The sequence below is a fragment of the Scardinius erythrophthalmus genome, assembly GCF_964197995.2.
Source record: "Scardinius erythrophthalmus genome assembly, chromosome: 6".
Taxonomy (NCBI): domain Eukaryota; kingdom Metazoa; phylum Chordata; class Actinopteri; order Cypriniformes; family Leuciscidae; genus Scardinius; species Scardinius erythrophthalmus.
In genome coordinates, this window is record NC_138226.1 from 4950181 (window position 1) to 4970119 (window position 19939).

Sequence of the window (19939 nt, forward strand, 5' to 3'; positions counted from 1 at the left end):
AATGCAAATGTAACAATGAGGGCGCCAAAGTAAAGCTGCATCTTTGCAGTTTTGATGTATGGAAATGAAACTTAGTTACACACCAAAGTGATTTATTTTATTTTTTTTACAGAAAAATTTAAGTTTGAACTGAAACCAAAAATGAAGTTTCGTTAATTTAATTTTGGTAATCAAACTCTGAATGCTGTTCAGAGTGTTGTGTTCACAGGTGATAAATTAGCTGTAGTAAAGTTCTCCATCAATGAGTTGCCTCTTGATATTTCAAGCAAATTTTACTCTAGCATGCTGTTTGGTCACAGTGAAGTGCGTCCACACTGCTGACATGTTTACTGTTGTAGCTTGTGTGCACGTTGTGTGCATGAAATAGATGCTGACACAGTCAAAACACGTCATTAAAAAAGCGCTAACTGTTTCGGTAAATGATTTTGGTACTACAAAACTATTTAATCCGATAACAATTTTTTTGTTGTTGTTGCCTTGAGTGCCTGGAGTCTCCCTGTGCATTTTTTGTCGGGGACAGCGTCCCCTGGTGGTCAATTGCAAATCATAATTCTGCTATCTCCTGCTTCTTTGCACGTTGGTAAAACTAAAGCATCTCTGCTGCTGTGCTCAGTCCCGTAATTGCTGCTCGCAGCTATATTTTCTCTTCCTTTTCTTCCTTTTCTCAGCCCCTCTCTAATAACCTCTTGTCTTCTTTCCACAGATGGTTGGAGAAGAGAGGAGAGACAATGGTATACTGGAAAAAGGTCACATCTGAGGTACGATATGGAGGGATGCTTCTGAAGAAGGTTGGATTGTTGTTGATTGCTGTTTTCTGCCAGAGTGCAAAGTTGTGCTATGATAGAAAACAAACTCTTGTTGGCTTCTATACTTTAAACTCTCAAATATATCAAAACCTTTTTCAATAGTTGGACCCAAAGTAGTTTTGGTTTATAACGCTGTATGCTGTTTATATGCCGTATATCTAAAAAAATATGCCCCCTTTAACCACAGTTTTTATTGGAAGAAAAGCGTTGAAGTTTGACCTTCAGATGTAGCCTTGTGATGTCTCGTACATTTTCTCTTGTGTTTTGTAGCAAGCGCACTGAGATACAGGAATTAATTCAAAGACCCTTTGAGTTTTCCACTATAAATTGAAGTTATTACCTCAGGGTACCGGCCAAAATTACTCCCTCTGCAAATTATTTATATTTTCCTGTTTTAGAAATGAGCAGCATTTGCAGACTAGTGCCTGATTAACATTCTTCAGGAGAGTTCACACATACAGCGACCGGAAGTCATTCATTTTCAATAAGTTCAAGAGTTTGATGTTCATTTTGTTCAGGATGCACTTCTGCTGTTTCTATTCAAACATTTCCCCCTGTAGAATGTAAACTTTTATTGCTGAGAAAACAGATTCCTTGTAAAACAAGAAAGACGTGCTATTTATCTAGTCGATAAGTCAAGTCAAATTTATTTGTATAACGCTTTTCACAATACACATTGATTCAAGCAGCTTTGCAGAAAATTCAGGATTTTAATGTTTATAATATTCTAATGTTATTATTCATTATGCGTTTAGCAAATTAGAGCTGGGCGAAAATATTGTTTACATTTTGTAATGATACAAGCAATCAAGCAGCTGAGATATGCTACTGTATATAAAGTATATATCGCCCTATACAAAAAAACCTGTATGTGTGCATACTTATATATCCAACTTTATATAGAGAGCTTAGTGATAATATAGTAAAACTTTGTGACAAGGTAAAAAATCTGGCATTTGAGATTTGCTATATAGTAGTATCGCTTTAGCATGTGATTTATCGGTTGTAAATATATATATATATATATATATATATATATATATATATATATATATATATAGATAGATATAGATATATTTATAGATATAGATATAGATATATAGATATATATAGATATATACGTATGTTGTATATAATTTTCAAAAGCTGAGGCAAGTTGAGTGATGTACATGTTGAAAGCCCACTCCACAATACAGCCAATTGCCAACCTGAAGCAATAAAATCATGGTTGCCCCATTAATCTAGTTGTATATGAAATTACCACAGAGTATCGGCTAAATTAGAGGTTCATGCATTTTGTATTTTATTCTAATGAGAGGGTAAGGAAAGATTTGAGATACTGAATGTGGCTTTGAGAGATCATATAGTTGTAATATATCAGGGCATATGTGATTCGGCTGTGTTCAGTGTGTGTGTGGACACATTTTTATCCTGTGCTTCCACTAAGGAGCAATTAGCATTCATTAAACCGTCAGCCACACTTTAAGCGCCTCACATGGGGAGTGCTCTCATTTCACCATTTGATTTTCCTTTGTCTACAAATAGAACAGCACAATGAGGACTCTGTGGTTTGGAGGCACAATCTGTCAGCTGGGAGTTTGGTGGAATCATTGGGCTACTAGTTGTGCTCATTAAAAACCCTTTGGCTTTTTGTCAATTGGTGGATTTTTATGTGAATGACGGACCATTGTAAGCAATGCCAAATGTTGCATACGTGCATATGTTTTGAGTAAGCTGGCGTAAATGTTTTGTGCACTGAAATGGTTAAAAGTTTGGGTGACATTCTTGACAGAACTTACCCGTTCTGCATTCTTTCATATTAGGAATATAAATGGTCTGCGTCCTGTCATTTCACTCAAAAGTATTGCTACACTTGTGCATGCCCTTGTAACATCACGAATCGACTATTGTAATGCTTTGTTTTATGGGCCTCCTTCCAAATCTCTTCATAAATTGCAGTTGGTACAAAATGCCACAGCTAGAGTGATTACCAAAACTTCCATTTCTGAACATATTTCTCCAGTTTTACAAAATTGTCATTGGCTCCCAATTAAATTCTGTGTAAATTTAAAAAAAATTACTTCTATCTTGCAAAGCACTTAACAACTTGGCTCCTTCATCTTCTAGATCTTGCTCACATACAGTACATACTCCTTCCCGCATTTTAAGGCTTCTGCACTTACACTTGTTCCTCCACGCACTCGGACGTCTTCCATGGGGTCACGAGCTTTTGGTTATGCGGCTCCCTACTTATAGAACTCACTTCCTGAAGAAGTTTGCAACAATTCTAGTCTTTCGGTCTTTAAATCTCGTCTTAAAATGTATCTGTTTAGGCAGGCTTTTATGTGATTTAATGTTTGTTGCTGTACTGTCTGGTTTTATTGTTAAATGTCATTGCTTTTATGGATTTTGTAAGGTGTCCTTGAGTGCCATGAAAGGCGCCTATAAAAAATTTTTGGGAAAAAATGTGCCTATCAGTAATTTCTGGTAATTTGATGTTACTGAAACAGATAATGGCATTAGAATGTGAAGGTGATATGTGTAGTTTCTGTTCAAACAGAATTGCAAATTTAATGACAAATTGCAAACACTCCTACCAGTAGTGCATTATGCAACGACATATGTTTCGAACAGTAGTATGCCACATTGCTGTCACATAACCTCATCACATTGCATTTTTAAAATCAGCAAGTGATGTCATTTTGCATTGTGTGTGTGTGTGTGTGTGTGTCTTGTGGCTGTCCACTCAAATAATGAGTCAAAATAGACACAGCTGACATTACTTCTGGTTCATTCACTACACTGGAAATGGAATGGTCTCAATTCATAATAGCATACTATCATAGTATGTTTGCTATTTCATATAGACTCTTAAAAATAAAATTTCCAAAAGGGGGTTTCACAGTGATGCCATATAGAAGAACCAAATTTGGTTCCCCAAAGAACTTTCAGTGAACAGTTCTTAAAATAATCATGTTTTTCTTAGTATGTAAAACATTTTAATAATCTAAAGAACCCTTTTTCAATGTAATGAACCTTTTGGAAAGGTTCTATGGATGTTAAAGGTTCTTCGTGGAACCAAATATGCCAGTAAAGAACCTTTATTTTTAAGTGTGTAGTATGCTGTAGTATGTGTAGTATGCAATGCAATGCTATACAAGTCAAGAGAACTGCATTGCATTTAGGGATGCAATTTTGCAAGCATTGGGCTCTGTTGTATACTACACATTTTGGCATTTGTAACAGGTATTTGCATTCTATTCATACAGAAAATATTACAACCCAGGCTCATTGGAAATACATGCCTTTGGCGGCATTTCTGCAAAATGGAATTACGTTGCTTCTTGCATGTTTTGCTAAGCTTTCAAAGTGAAATGTCCGAAAGCTTTTTATCCGAAACAGATGAATGTGAATCTGGCAACGTTTTATCATGTTTGTTGTTGTCGGGGCAGTTTGAAATGAAATATCAGGTGAGTGGTGCTAAAAAGCCACACATATGGAGCTGGTTATGTGATGCAAACATCAAAATGTATCAGCTAATGTATCATGCACCAAAAGTGTTTGAGGTCATAAAGTATTGTGAAAATAAATCTTCGTCAATCGATAATCTGTCACTGTAATCATAATTTGTGCGAAGAGACATGCAAGTCTTTTGGTTTTTACTGCCACTAGTGTGCATTTCAGCTGGAAACTGCAGTGATTTGAATGTATAGGTATGTTTTTGGAGTTGTGCATAAATGTATTATAGAGACTAGAAATATTATGCACAGTATGCACAAGATTGCATGCTAGACTGCTATTCTGAACATGTCCACTCAAATAACAGATTGCAGTTCCATTTGTGTTTCCACTACTGGTGTATAATTTATACCCTTCACCTTTAACTGAGCTTAGAGGTTTCTTCTTTGTGTCTGTGCTGTGGAGATAGAGGTTTTCTCGTATTGATCGTGTTCAGTGTTTCTCTCTGCTGGATTGTGACATTTGATAGGTTAAAGGGAAGTCTCATTTCCTGGGCTTGCTTCTCCATTCTTGCTGGGGTTTTTTTGCACTCTAGACAGAGGTTGCTTAGATGGCCTTCAGGACTAATAGTTTTAAAAAATTGGATCTCTTTGAATGAAGAAAGAGGGCCATTTCCTGGAATCAAGGCATTTTACGACGTATCAAAGGACTGTAAACACTCATATCCTTTCATTCGTGTATAAAAGTAAAGACAGTGAAGAACAGTAGGCATGCACAGTCATAATGATCTTCTTTTCAGAAACTTTACTTGGTACACAGTGATGGCCGTCCTATCATGGTCTCAAGAGGCTGATTTGTACTACAGTAAGAGTAATCATCAGAGACTTCATCTCCTGCTTATGCAGAGCTGCTCTGATCAAAGAAAAACAAATTAATGGCTCTCATCGCATGCATAGCCACAGAAATATATATATATATATATATATATATATATATATATATATATATATATATATATATATATATATATATATATATATATATGAGAGTAATGACACTGCTTATTATATTCCAGTATTTTACAAAACAAGCTTCCTGTCACGATTTGACTGGGAATCGGCTAAATGATAATCTGAGCAGTTGTACATTTTCATTTTTACATATTGTTTGAGCTTTTCTTCAACAAATAGCAGACCACTGTGCAAATCTGAACCACATATTGGTGTTGTCACGTGTCAGTGTGTGTTTGAACTTTCAGTTTGTGTTTTGATTGGTTCCTGTTTTCCTTTGTTCTTTTCCAGCCTCTCCTTCGTTTCCATGGTTACTGTCATTATCAGTTCAGTTGTATCACCTGTTTAGTCCAGCCTTTCTCAAACTTTTTTCAGTTAGGGCACCTTTCAAAAGTGCATAAAATCTCAAGGCACCCCAGTGTAAAATATAATTTAAAAACACTGCATAAGCCAAATGCAAATGCAAATTTTTTATATATATATATATATATATATATATATATATATATATATATATATATATATATATATATATATATATATATATATATATATATATATTTATCTAAAATGAATTGACAATTTTATTAATCCGTTCATAATATGTTTAACCCTTTCACACGTAAATTTAATATATTTTGGCTGACCCCCCCAGCGTGAGTTTTTCAAGGGGACCGTTATTTAGAAGTGTCACTTTATGGTTTCCATGGTGACGCGTCATTGCTTGTCACGTGACACACCGCAGCAACAACAGAGATGAATGAATTATGATCTGCTTTTATGTCATTTTTACTTTTTTATTCAAAATATTCACAAATTTGTTAGATATGGCATGAAATATCTGATATTCCGATTGTCAAATATATGCAAGTGGAAGTGTTTTGTTTTTTGAACAACATTATAACGATCGCGTTAGTTGAGCTGTATGCGCGATGGGCGCCGCCATGTTAGTTTGTGCCGCAGACGCAGTTCAAAGAATCGGATCTGTTGGATTTACAACAAGTGAATTCATCCACTTCTCCCGAAATACATAAAAGTAAGTGGCAGGTGAACTGGGAGAAGAATAGAGTAAATTTTAAAGTTACTTACACAATGTGTATCTGATATGAATAAAACTAATTATAATATAATTTATTATTATTGCCTCTTCAGTGTGTATTTTACAAACTCTAAATGTATTGTTTTTTTAGTAATTATGTCTGAAACCTAAAACAAACATTATGTGGATGAAAACACTGAAAAGTTGTGATATATGACAGCTGAGCGCGCCTGTCTCTGGCTCAGCTCCAGCCAACGCGCGAAAGCACATTTGAATTTAGCAGTTGATCACGTCATGCACTGACCGTTCTAATCACACCGGTGCTCCAGGGACCAGCCTAGACTGACCGTACGTGCGAAAGGGTTAAAAGAAGAAGAATGTATTTATGTAAATTCAAATATATTTATATATGAAATGTCAGATTTTTTTTAATTTTTTTTTAGCCTACGTAATTTTTTTGCGGCACCCCTGACACAGTCTATCCAGTCATTCTATCAACATTATATTATGAAGCTGCAGACTCGGAGCCTGCATCTACAGTCCCGCACCCAGAGTCCCGCTTTCTCAGACCCCTCGTTTTTCGAGACAGCGCCTTCTGCTGTTCGGAATATCGTATAACACCCTTATCCAAATGCCACTGAAAACAATAGGATGCAATATTACGGTCTCGTTTTATTTAAAGTTATCCAAATAAATATTTGCGTTCCCTGCTTTATGCATGTGCCAAAAAAACTCATTGTGTTCTCTGACTAACAAATGACCCAGTAGTTATTTTTTGAGCGTGGGTGTAATTGAAAGAAAATTACTGATGGAAGGGATACAATTACAGATTGAACTATCTTCTGAAAAAATATTATGTGATATTATATTGCTACAATGTTTTTTATTTTTTTTTATTCAAATTCCATTTTTTCTTTCAGTTCAACCTATAATGGTCTAATTAACATTATACCATGCTAACATTACAAAACCTGTTTTTTGAAATTTTGAATGCAAAGCAAAACTCAAATAAGAATAGACAAAACACCAATAATAAACAATTCTGTACTTTATTTAACGATCACCTAAACATCATCTTGCTGTAAACAGGACAAAGCAAAGGAAGAAAGAATTGTGTTAGTGACTTTACTTTTCGTCTTCAATTGCATTAAAAAAAACTCCTCATTTATAAGTCGCTTTGGATAAAAGCGTCTGCTAAATGAATAAATGAAAAATGTAATGTAAATGCATAAGGTAAAATAATTACTTTCTGGTAGGCGAATGTTCCTTCTTTTTTCATTATTTTTGCAATCGCTCTGTCAAATTCCTCGACTTCACTAAAATAAAAGATGAATGCCATTGTCAAAAATATTGTGTAATAATAAATACTTTTTTTTTTTTTTTTTTTTTTTTTTGCAAATGCAAATTACAAGCATACCTAAGGTGATAAGTAGGGCCACGGAGGAACACCTCCTCAGCCTCCTGCCAGGATAATGACTGCATCTCATATAGGCCATGAATGATGGCCTGTCCATATAAATAAATAAATGAATATATAAAACATTTCAGTCAATACAAATTAAAAAAAGGAACCCAAACAAAAGGCCAAATGACACATTCTAGCTCACATGTTAATACCATAGACTGGTTAATACATAGTGAAGGCATAGTAAATTTGATTATTAGGCAATTGTATGAGTTGTAAATAGCTGGCAACAACTTCATATCATAGTTAAATTAATATTGATTAATTTTAATACTTACATTTCTAATTTAAGTAGTCTACATAAATTATATAAAGTAAAATAATTACTCTGGCAATAATTAATTCAATTTATAGTTTTAGGAGAAAAGGTCCGGAAATTAAAAAAAGGTCAAAAGGTAAATCTGATTCTGATAAATCTAAATAGTTAATGATGACATTCTTTGATATTAACACACTTAAAGTATTTAATTGGTCTACTTTAATGTCAACTAATTTTAATCAAATTTTTAGGCTAATGTTAGCTATCAAAATATTTTCGGGGAAAAAAGGCTAAAAAACATACATTAACGGCTCAAATTTTGTTACAAACTATCTTTACAAATATTAAATGAACTATTCATATGTTGGTGTATCGATGAGCTATAAAGTAGTTTGATTAAAAAAGAAATCGAATGAGTATGATTCGCTAAATAAAATTGACGATACTCACGTTTCGGCTTAAGTTCTTCAAATGTTTATCCGATCCAATTTGATAGGAGGCGCTGTCTCGAAAAACTAGGGGTCTGAGAATGCGGGACTCTGGGTGCGGGACTGTAGATGCAGGCTCCGAGTCTGCAGCTTCATACTACTCCATTCTATCCACGACTTTCCCGAACTCTGACCTTTCCCGTGATCGCTATGGCAACGTAGAACAAGCCGGTAACGAACTTCCGGCTTACGTTATCCTGAAGATACCGCTAACAGAGAGCCTCAACAAGCCCAAACAATTTGCTTGGATAATTAGGAGTAGAGCTTAGATCGGGCCCAAAAAATCAAGCCCGACCCTACCTGAGCCCGTTGTGTCCGAGCCCGGCCCGACACATGAGCCGAGCCCAATTTAGACCCAATCATTTTTAATACGTGGGCCGTTATGGGGCGGCGCCAGATAATTTTTTAACGTGTGCTGAGGGGGTGCTATATATATTATATATATAAATACTTTTAATAAATGAGCAAAAAATTGCCAGTTGCAGTTTTTTCTAAGTAGAGTTACAAGAAACACTCTTTCTGCGTAGAGGGTCCGTTTATGTTGGAAACAACTCCCATTCATAAAATCCTTCAGTTTTCGCGTGTTGTTTGTGCACCTGACAACGGTACACGTTGAGCCACAAGGAGCCATTGCTTATCTGTCAGCATTACTACTTGTCAGTAATCAGTTTCACCCGTTTGTACCGCGACGCAAGTATCCCTTGTGTGCAAGCTTCATTGAGCGTTACGCTAAACCGGAACTGAGATACCGGCAACAGGAAGTATCGAGTGTCATGGCGACGCCCATTAAGACTCGCAGGAAAGTTGTGGATATAGATCAGTGGTTGCTACCTGTTCTACACACATAATAGTATCAAATATAACTGATAAACTATTATAATATTTGTTAGTATTGTGTGAATTAGGTTATATTTTTATTTTTTCAGTTTTAATTTAAGTTTTAATGATTTTTTGTGAATTTGCCATTTTATTAATTTTTATTTAGTTTTAATTCATTTTAATTTCAGTTTTAGTTTTTTTTTTTTTTTTTTTTTGGTTTTAATCAGTTAACATTTCTAATTTGGCTCTAAGTTTTTCATCTAGTATTTATATTTTATTATATTTCAGCTTTATTTCAATTACCAAAAGAGCTTTTTTTTAGTTTTAGTTTTAGATAACAATAACATAACGGAGTTAAGCTGTCAAAATGTGAATCAATACGTGAACCATATTGTGTGATTCACCACATACAAATGTATATATACAAGAATCATAATTACGAAACATTTTTTGATTCTCGTGCAGAGCTGACAGAAAACAGAGCGTGCTACTGGGTGTCATGACAACAGCAAAGTTTAAGATTTGATGAAGCATTTCATTTACACAGAATCACATTAAATTTCTGTTCTGTTCAAATCCAGTGCCACTTGCTGAGTTGCATTTTTTCTGCACTGCGTGGTACTGGACAATGGCAGTAGTCTTAAAGAGACTACAGTATTTTGATTATTTTTGAGGATTTATGATTTCAGACTTTTACAAGGCATTGTGGCTGCCACTCTAGAAATGTTCCATGAATCATAGACCATTCAATTGAAGTGGCTTCAACCTTCATTTACCATCTCAGCAGCCCTACAAAATTGTGATTGGCTCTTAGACGTGTGCTTATGGGGTCCTCACACTGTAGCAATAAAATCACAAAATAAAATGCAAGCAAATGTGTGTATACATAATATATGAATATAAGGATTATATGTATAATTCATGTGCATATAGAAATTTACATACAATTATAAAAAAATAAATTGCATGTCAACATCCAGTGAAATGGAAGTTGCGATCGTCTTCCCTTTTGTGACATATATCCGAGTGAAATGGCTTCTTGAACAAGGCCCCGTTTACTCGTACATGGTTATTTTGAAAAACGGAGACATTTCCCTTCGTTTGTGTTCTTCGTTTACACGCAAACGGAGAATTTGCGTCTGAAAATGATTATTTCTAAAAACTCCGGCCAGAGTGGAGATTTTGGAAAACTTAGTTTGCACGTTTGCAGGTAAACTGAGAAAAACTGTGTTTTAGGGAGCCAACGTCACAGTACTGTATGTGACTATTTTCGGGATTCTGATTGGCTAACGTGAGCTTGAGATTCTCGTTACACTGCTCTTGATGGCATATACACAGGTTCGTGTAAACTAACACTTTTCTGAAAACTGACAGGTGTGCACAATGTTATTTTTGAAAACGGAGAGGGGTGAGATGTCCGTTTATGAAAATAGCCGGCCACGTGTAAACGTAGCCCAAGACAAAATGTATGGCGGGAGCTGATTTGATTGGTTGGATTTTTGTCATTGCCTATTGGTTAATCTCGTTTGAGTGACAGGTTGCCCCGCGAGATGTTGCTTCAAGTGGAGGGGAAGTTATTTTGAGATTTAAATATTATGAGGGCACATTAATAAAAACAACAATGAAATGCATGGATACATTATTTATAATAAACGCTGCAGTATTCCATGAAAAGATAAGAATTGTCAATTTTGATTTCATGGTGACTCAAACTGTCCTGTTCATAAAACAGCTTACAGTACTACTGTATGAACTAATAACCAATTTTGGCGATAGCTGTGAGAATATAAAAGATAGATAAATACTGTACAAAAAACATTGCTGTTTCTGTGAAAGCATAATAAAGGCTGAAAGCTGCATGCCTCATCTGTAGCTTGGTCAATTATTCTCTCTTCATCCTTTGTTTTCTGCCAAACTGACTAGTGAGCACAAATTAAGCGTGGGTTGTGTGTAGGCGTGTGTTGCGTGAGAATAAGTTGCGAACAGTTAAGCGTTGGAGCATGAGGGCAGGTGTGTGGAGGCGTGGATTGTGTATAAATTACTAAGTCATCGTGGGTTGTGTGTTGTGAGAGTTTTGCTGTGACTGTGGTGGTGCTTTATGGCGAGTGATTTTCCTTCCCCTCTTACTCTGTTTCTCTGAGGTTATTCACAGCTTCTTAGTGGCATTCTCCTCAACACTGAATCCAATAATCAATATTCCTGATCAACTGGATGTGAATTAATATAGGTAATTAAAGAAATGTTGTATTATTGTGGTCCTGGCATAGAGAACGAAAGATTGATGTTGGCCAAATGGAAATCTACACTCACTCTTTATTGACTTCTATGGTTCCATGAAGAACCTTTAAAGGAATAGTTCACCCAAAAATGAAAATGATCCCATGATTTACTCACCCTCAAGCCTTCATAGGTGTATACTGTATGACTTTCTTCTTTCAGCCAAACACAATCAAAGTTATATTAAAAAAATATCCTGTCTGGGAGTGAATAGTGTCTGAGTCTGTGAAGCTCTATATAGTGCATACATCCATCATATAAGTAATCCATACTGCTCCAGTGGGTTAATTAAGCCTTCTGAAGCGAAGAGATGGGTTTTTGTAAGATAAATAGCCATGTTTAAAACTTTATAAGTTAAAACCATTGGTTTCTGGCAACGGAAGTATGACGTAGTAAGTATGATGCATGATGTACTGTACGACGTAGGCGTAGCGTAAGCTTAGGTGAGAATTTACAAATGCGGAAACGGTCAGGATAGAGCAAAACAAAACACAGGTCACAAATTAGAAGTCTAAAACAAGAAGTTTTAAGTAAAATTATCAGAGGATTTTAATATAAGAGAAGAGGAGCTACGTCATACGTCGGGTCAGAGGTCACTTTTCCGGCAAAACTCGACTCTCTCGTGAACGTGCGCCGTTGCCGGAAGCCAGTGATTTATAGTGAGTTCGGTTTATTCATCACACTGTACCGTTTAAGGTTGAATGCATTGCATAATGGAATACAGTATTGCTCGTGATCAGCTCTGCTGTTTGGTCATTTGTGTATTCTGTGCATACAGAAAATGTACATTCTGTAAGTATACTATATACTGATGCAAACTTGGAGTAGTGCAGTAGGAGTAACAAGATTATACATATTAAAGTGACCAGAAGACAGATGTAAAAGCATGTTTTGTCAATTCATATCCTTAGATGGACTTTTACAGGGTTCTAATCTGGGGTCACATACTTAAGTATTACTGAATTAGCTTTTTTGTACTATAAAACTCAAACGACATAAAAAGAAAATTTTGTAATGAATGTCTCTGGGATTTCTTAAACCCTAAACGGCTCTTTAAATTTTCTGAATAGAGTGACTTTGCAGAGCAATTGCCCTTGAAGTCAGATTACATTTAGCAGGGATGGAGAAAGAACAGTTGGCAACTTTCGACAGTCATAACTTGAATGGTTGATAAATAAATCAGTATTACCCTCTTAACCTCTGGAGTAGGAGTGGGCCATGTATGTCACGGTAACGGTTTATATATTCAGTAACCATGTGAAAAGGCCTGTGTTTGGATATTTCAGTAAATAAAATACTTGACTAATGAGAAGTACTTCATCTCATCTGATTGTTTTCTCTTTTCATTTGGAGCGCAAACCAAAAGGTAAGAGTAAACAGTAAAACTATTTTTACAAAATGAATAGTATTAAATCTATAGACCTTGTGTAGCTCCGCCCCTTTTCAGCCCCACCCCCTATTTCCACAGCATGAAGGGAAGATCTTACGGATTTATGAATGAATCACTCGTTTTAAAATCTTCCTGGTCTACTGACATTTGTAGTGAATGGTGAGGTTATGTAATTGTGGAAGCGGTGCATGCTATCTTACAAAAAGAGAGCAGGGCTAGTAGAAATTCAACCTCAACTCCTAGATTAGTTATAAATAGCTTGGAAAAAAATTATTACCTTTATGAAACTACTGCACTTGGATCCTTCTTACACTAAATTGTTTTGCGTTTCGGAGGCTTTCCAGACAAAGGAAATATGTCATTTGTAGATGGAAAAAAATCGCTACCTTGCATAATATACCTTTCTTGACAGCCTTGTAGATGTGTTTTTGTTGAATGTAGTTTACTGGGAGGTTAGGCAACAGAAAGAGAGAGATGTATTTACATTAGTGTTGTGTCGCTTTGAATTTACGGGTGCAGGAAAGCTCTGTGTATTTCTCTCAGGCAAAGAGGCAGTATGTTTAGGCTTTTATGACTGACAAATAACCATACAGTGAAAGAATCATTGTTTAAGCTTCGGATTAGAGATTTCAAATTGAGTCGGAAAGTTGAAAAAATAAACAGTTGTCAAAAAAAAGCCTGCAGTTCTCAACTCCAACAGATCTGGCTGATATGTGTTTATTCAGGAAATCGATATAAAGCGAAGGCAAAGGAGTAATTGATTTAACACATTCCATGCATGGCCATTACACTCCACTAAAGAAATCTTATATATATATATATATATATATATATATATATATATTCCACTGCATTTAATGCATTTTTTATTCCTTTAATAACCTGGATGTTTCATCTGGAACACCATAAATCTCTACTGTGCCAGTTTTTATTCAGTGAACAATAGGCGGTAGACTTTAGGATTTATATGTGTATATAAATACTAATTTCTACACAAAACCAGCGGATCATTTTACAAGAACAACTGATCATTTTACACAGTGTAGGCGAAAACACGCTGCACCTGTAAGGTTTGATTTTAGAACGTCCTTGCCAGTGTAATAAAACAAAACAGTTTTGCAGTCGTGCGATACACGGTAGACCTGTGCAGGGTCAGCCTGAGATCCTGGAGACTGCAGGGTCAAAGGAAAGTCAGAGAGGCAATAAATAGACTACAGTAGGTGGAAGAATAGGGGAGGAGGGGAGGAGGGGGGTGGTATGTTTGTGCAGAATAGTTCTCACTTACTCATTTAAACGGCTGGTTGATTATGATTTCACTTTTCTAACTTTAGTTAGTGTGTAATGTTGCTGTTTGTGCATAAACAACATCTGCAAAGTTACAACGCTCAAAGTTCAAAGCAAAGGGAGATATTTGCTTTTAAAGAAATTGCTTTTTAAGGACTACAACAAACGGCTGGTAGGGACTACACGACATTCCTCCCGGGTTAGTGACATCACCAACCCTAGAATTTACATAAACCTGCCCCCTGAACAGGATTTATAGATTATCAAGACAGAATATGCTAATCAATGACTAGACAATAACTACACATAAGCTACATAAACTCATCAACTAACCATTTAGAAATGTCCTGTTGCTTCTACATGTTGTCACTTCTTGAGTCTTTCCATCATTGACTCCGGTTTGAACATTAAAGGCTAAAAGTTTTTGAAATTTTCAGTGCATGTGTGTGTGAGTGCAAGCTGTTAAAGCTCCGCCCCCTGTGCTGGGAGCAGCAGCTCATTTGCATTTAAAGGAACAGACACAAAAATATGCATTTTTGCTCACCCTAAAAAAGTGACGACTTTAACATGTTTACTGACTCCAAACTTTTGAACGGTAGTGTATATGGGGAGCGGAGGTCCAGGATCTCAGTGTGGGCGGAGCAACAAAACCAGCAGAAATAGAAACCCATCCAGCAAAATGCAGTGTTGCTTCATCATGTGTCCATCGGTAATATATGCTTGTTTTGCTTTAATACGTCCAGCTGGAGGAGGTTGCTGATGAAACCTTCAGGCTAAATGATGTTGTGTTCCCATGCACAGGTGCAGAAGATGCATTTCTCAAGGAGAACGCGTTTCTCCAACACAAGCTGAGGTCACAGATCCTATGGCCGTGACAGTTTATGGTTGTTTGACAAATTGAAGTTGCTTTGAAATTGCACAGAAAGGTCACTGAGTGATTGTGTCGGTTCCTCCTCACGCCGTGTTGTTGTGTCTGCTCCGAGCCGTCTGAGAGCTCATGTGCCACAGGTTTGACTGGCTCTTATGGATATGGAGATGCTGTGTTCTCTGCATGCCAAATTGCAGTTTTTGTCTCTTTTGTCTGCATTTGAATGCAAGCTCTTCTCTTCTCTCTCGGCTGTGCATAAATCACCATTTTAGGCTGAGAATAAGGTGAACGTTGATTTTGTTGTAGCAGGTTGAGTGTGGAGTGTTTCTTCGGAAGGAGGATGAATGGATCTGCTGCAGATCATGGCAGAGCTGTGTGTGTGTGTGTGTGTGTGTGTCTCTCTTCATCTGTCTGTCTCTCTCTTCATGGTATCAGATGCTAATTCCCAGGGTAATTTGATCATTTCTTTTTTCGCCTCTCCTTTTCTCCTCTCTTGTCACCTTGTCTTCTTCTCTGCTTGTATCCTCTTCTCTTATCGTGTCTAGTCTTGTCTCGTCTCCTCTCAATCTGTCTTCTCCTCCCGTTTCATGTTCTCTCAGTGTTTGGCAAACTGCTCAAAAAGTGTAGCAAGATAATCCACTATACTACTAAATGGAATTTACACTCAAAACTATCCTTCAGAAAAAGGTTATAGTTACTCTAAAAATGGATGGAAATTGTAGCTTGAAATCGTAGCTTAGTTTGTAAGAAACCTTTTTTCATAATTTTGACATTTGCTCTCCTAAGCTGCATTTATTTGATCAAAAATACATACATACTAAATACTATACATACTATATACATACTACAGTTTTTCTGAATTGCTAAAACACTAAACCCCATTCTCTGAACCAAATTCTCAATAGTCTAAACCAATGAACAAATCACTCTTTCTGTAAAACATTAAACAAGATCAGGTAGTTAAAACACTGTTTGCAAATCTCATGCACTCTTTTTTCAAACCTCTAAATACATTCTCACTCACTAAAACACATTTTGCACTGTGATGCACTTAATGTTTCAAAATGCTAAACACAGGTAGGCGAAAGTTAAACACAACTGCAACACGGCTGTCATCGTTTACACACAACGACTCAAAACTGTTCACACTTATTTCTAATGATGCGACCAAACCAACTGTACATAATACAAGTCAGTTCATAGTCCCAAAATGTACTCAAAAATGTTGCACTGAATGTCGATACCAACAATGGATGGAAACTATATAAGAGGGAGAGAAGGAGGATGTGTAAGAGGAGGTGAACAAGCAGGAAGAGGAAGAGGACGAGGAAGAGCAAGGTGTGGAGAATGTTGTCAAGGCTGGATCTGCTTTAGGGCTTTTCCCTTTGTCTGCAAAGATGACATTGTCTGAGATGTGGAGAAACTCCTCCGGCCGGACCAACATGAAGACATGATGCTGAAGCAGAATAAAATCTCTCTCACTGACATAGATTTTTCGGTTGCACAACTCTTCTGAGTGTACTTTACTGTAACATGCTTTTCATTTAGAGTTTTTTACTGTAACCTTTTTGGCTTTTGCAGTTGGGTCACTGTATTTTCACAGTATGCAAGTGCTGAATATACAGACATTTGGTAGGCCTACTATTCAATATTCAGTACAGCACTATACTTCCAGTGGATACAGTATACAATTTATTCACCTTACTACTGTAAGTTGTCATTGCTATACTTTTTTACGTAATTGCAAAATGTGTTTACTTTGTTACAATATATATTTTTTGGATTGTGTGTTCTCCATTTTTTGATGCAGTGTCTAACGAATGATCTGTAGTGTTTATAATTTTGACTCGCTGTGTGTATGAGCATTGTTTGATTTTGAGCACAGATAAAATGGTTTTGAGGCAATTGTTTGATTTTGCCAGAAGAGTCAGAGGTTATGTGAATGTGGTTTAAAAATTTGGTTTTGTGTGAAATATTATAACAATTTAAAGTATCTTTTTTTTATGTCTATTTAAATCTATTAAAATTGTTTAAAAAAATTGGAAACAATTTTTTTCGTAAAAACTGTCAGTTTTAATCAATTTAATGCTGAATAAAATTATTATTATAAATATAATATTATAAAAACAAAAATCTGACCCCAAACTTTTTATATAAAGTAAATAAGTAGGCTACACATCAACTTTTGTTGTACTTCTTTTGGAGATGTTTTTCAAATAAACAAATCAATTTACTGACTATTTTTAATATTTCATATTTATACAAAATTCTGTCGTGAAACTCGAGATGGCGCAGGCTGATAGGTCCTTAACTCAATCTGCATTCACATTCTCTATAGGACACAGCTGATTGGTTCCTGGTGTATCAGTAGCCAATGATCTCACTCTCAAGTATTTTCAGAAACCCTCCTCCTTCCCCAGCTCCACCTGTATAGATCTGCTACGGGTAATTCATGTATGCAATATTGTACAGCAGCAGAGTGTCTTACTTGCTCACAGCAGCGTGTTGTGTATGTATTGGCAGTAGCAGCTGCAATAACCAACAGCATCAGGAGTGTAGCAGATCTATTCCGTCAAGACCAGACATATAAACATTGTCATATCCGTTACCATGCTAAACAGAATTGTCATGACAGAAATAAAGCCTGTGATACATCCCCGTTATAGCTAAGTAAAACAGATTCAGTACATTTCACCTACGTGTGAGCAATTCTTTAAAAAGAACTGACTCAAAAGGGAGATTCATTTGTGAATTGGGATCGCTAAGCATCGTGTCACATACCTTCAGTATATGCCGTATTTAGCGTTCACACTGTGTTCTCTGTGGCACATGAAAGCATCTGTCTCAAACGCACACTCCTCCCACTCACAGTAAGGTATTGTTGAGTGATGATAGGCCTCCTGTGTCTTCGTGAGCAACTCTCTGTCACCTCCTCATGTATGTGCTCTGCATGCGTGCTTGAGAGAAACAGAGAGTGTTTGTTTCCTCCAGGGTTTTGTCTTGTAAGATGCCCCGAATGCTGAAGCGCAGCTCTCTACCCAGGGCCTTGTGCAGTTGGTTTGGCCATCTGCTCATGGAAATGCTCTTTATCAATCAAAAGCAAGGAGAAACTGGTGTGAAGTGTGCTCGGCCACTCACACTGAACTCAATGGCTCCTCACTGCTGTGGGACTAAGGTACATGGAAATACAGTCGAATTATCAAGGCATGATTTCCACACTGTTTTTGATATGCACCAATAGAACAGCACATAGTAATAAACAGCAGTATTTACCTACATTTATTTCTACTAAAACATTTTGATGCATGAAAAATGCCAATTATAGACATCCATTAACAGTATTTGAGTGAGAGTGAACAGTTTTGAATCAATTCATTGAACCAGACAGAGAATTAATCAAATTGATCAGTTCGTATGCTATTTTTGCTTCTGAAGTTTAGATCAGAAATGCTATTAAAACAACATTAAACACTATAATAGAACCACAGAAAGCACATTAGAAGTGATATTCACAATGTTACCTAGCAAATTACAGTGAATTTATTGCAAATATTATATCGTCCAGCCCTAGTATGCAACCGTATAGGCACAGGCAATATATCTATGTTCAAATGTAAAGTAATAAAAGCATAAACATTTAATATGTATTCATGGGTTGGATGTTTTTGTTTTGATCTGTTTCAGTGATTTTTCCATAATAGTCTTTCCACAGCAGTGCAGCAAGAGCCTTGATGATGAACTGACAATTTTGTGTGTCCTTCAGCAACATTAGCAAGACGTACATATTTTCAACAACATTTGTGAAAAATGTTCTGCAGAAGAAGTTTGTTTATTTCCAGGTTTACAGTAAATTAGAGACTGAATCCCAGATTTTCAGACTTTTGAACTCCACTAGTTAGACGCATGAGGTGAAAAAGTCAGAAATAGACTGGACAATTATAAAGAAAGAGAATAATACTCTCTCTCTCTGTGTGTGTGTGCGTGTGTGTGGTCCTGGTATTCCCTACGTAATGGGGACCAAACGTCCCCACAATAGTAATACCAGTAAATTTTGACCTTGTGAGGAAAATTTTTTTTGGACCCCGTGAGGAAACAAGCATATAAATCATACAGAATGATCTTTTTTGAAAATCTAAAATAGCTAAAAGTTTTCTGTGATGGGTAGGTTTAAGAGTTAGTGTAGGGGAATCGAATATACAGTTTGTACAGTATAAAATTGCATATATGGAATGTCCCCATAAAGCATGTTTCTTTGTTCATATCTTCAAAATTGTCACTGAGAACAATGCCTTAGCGCACACCTACTGTTCGGGTTCGGGTTTTGATAGGCAACTGTTCCCCAACAGTTCTTATTAATAATTAATTGTGCTAATAATTAATTAAATAGCAAAAATGTATGACTAAACTAATAAATAATAAATAACAATCAAAACATGAATGAAATATTTTATGTTGTTTCCATTCACCAACATCAGAGAACCGTGAAAATGCGAATTTGTTGTTAAATTATTGAAATATCAGCTTGAAATATTAACAAGGGTACTTCAAAGTCAAAGGGGTTTGGATGACAAATAGGTTTGGAAATCTACATATTTTCCAAATCATCAGGGAAAAGAAGCTTTGTACTGTATATTTAGGTTGGTTTCGTATTCACCAAACTACTATCAGATGCATTAATGAGGGGAAGTTTGCACTGCATTTAGATGCAATGAAATGGCACAAAGTGTGAGGTGCATTTTGTAGTATTTTTAACTTGACATGACATTATAAAATGA

The 19939-nt window shown here is 36.1% G+C and overlaps 1 protein-coding gene across 1 annotated transcript in view; it reads left to right on the plus strand.

Moving 5' to 3' along the window:
- The first annotated feature begins 737 nt into the window (after nt 1–737).
- Nucleotides 738–19939, plus strand: part of b3galt1b (UDP-Gal:betaGlcNAc beta 1,3-galactosyltransferase, polypeptide 1b) — a 71779-nt gene continuing 52577 nt past the window's right edge. Inside the window, exon 1 of the mRNA XM_081367888.1 lies at nt 738–758. The gene's annotated coding sequence lies outside the window, so the exon portion shown is untranslated. The remainder of the gene's footprint in view (nt 759–19939) is intronic.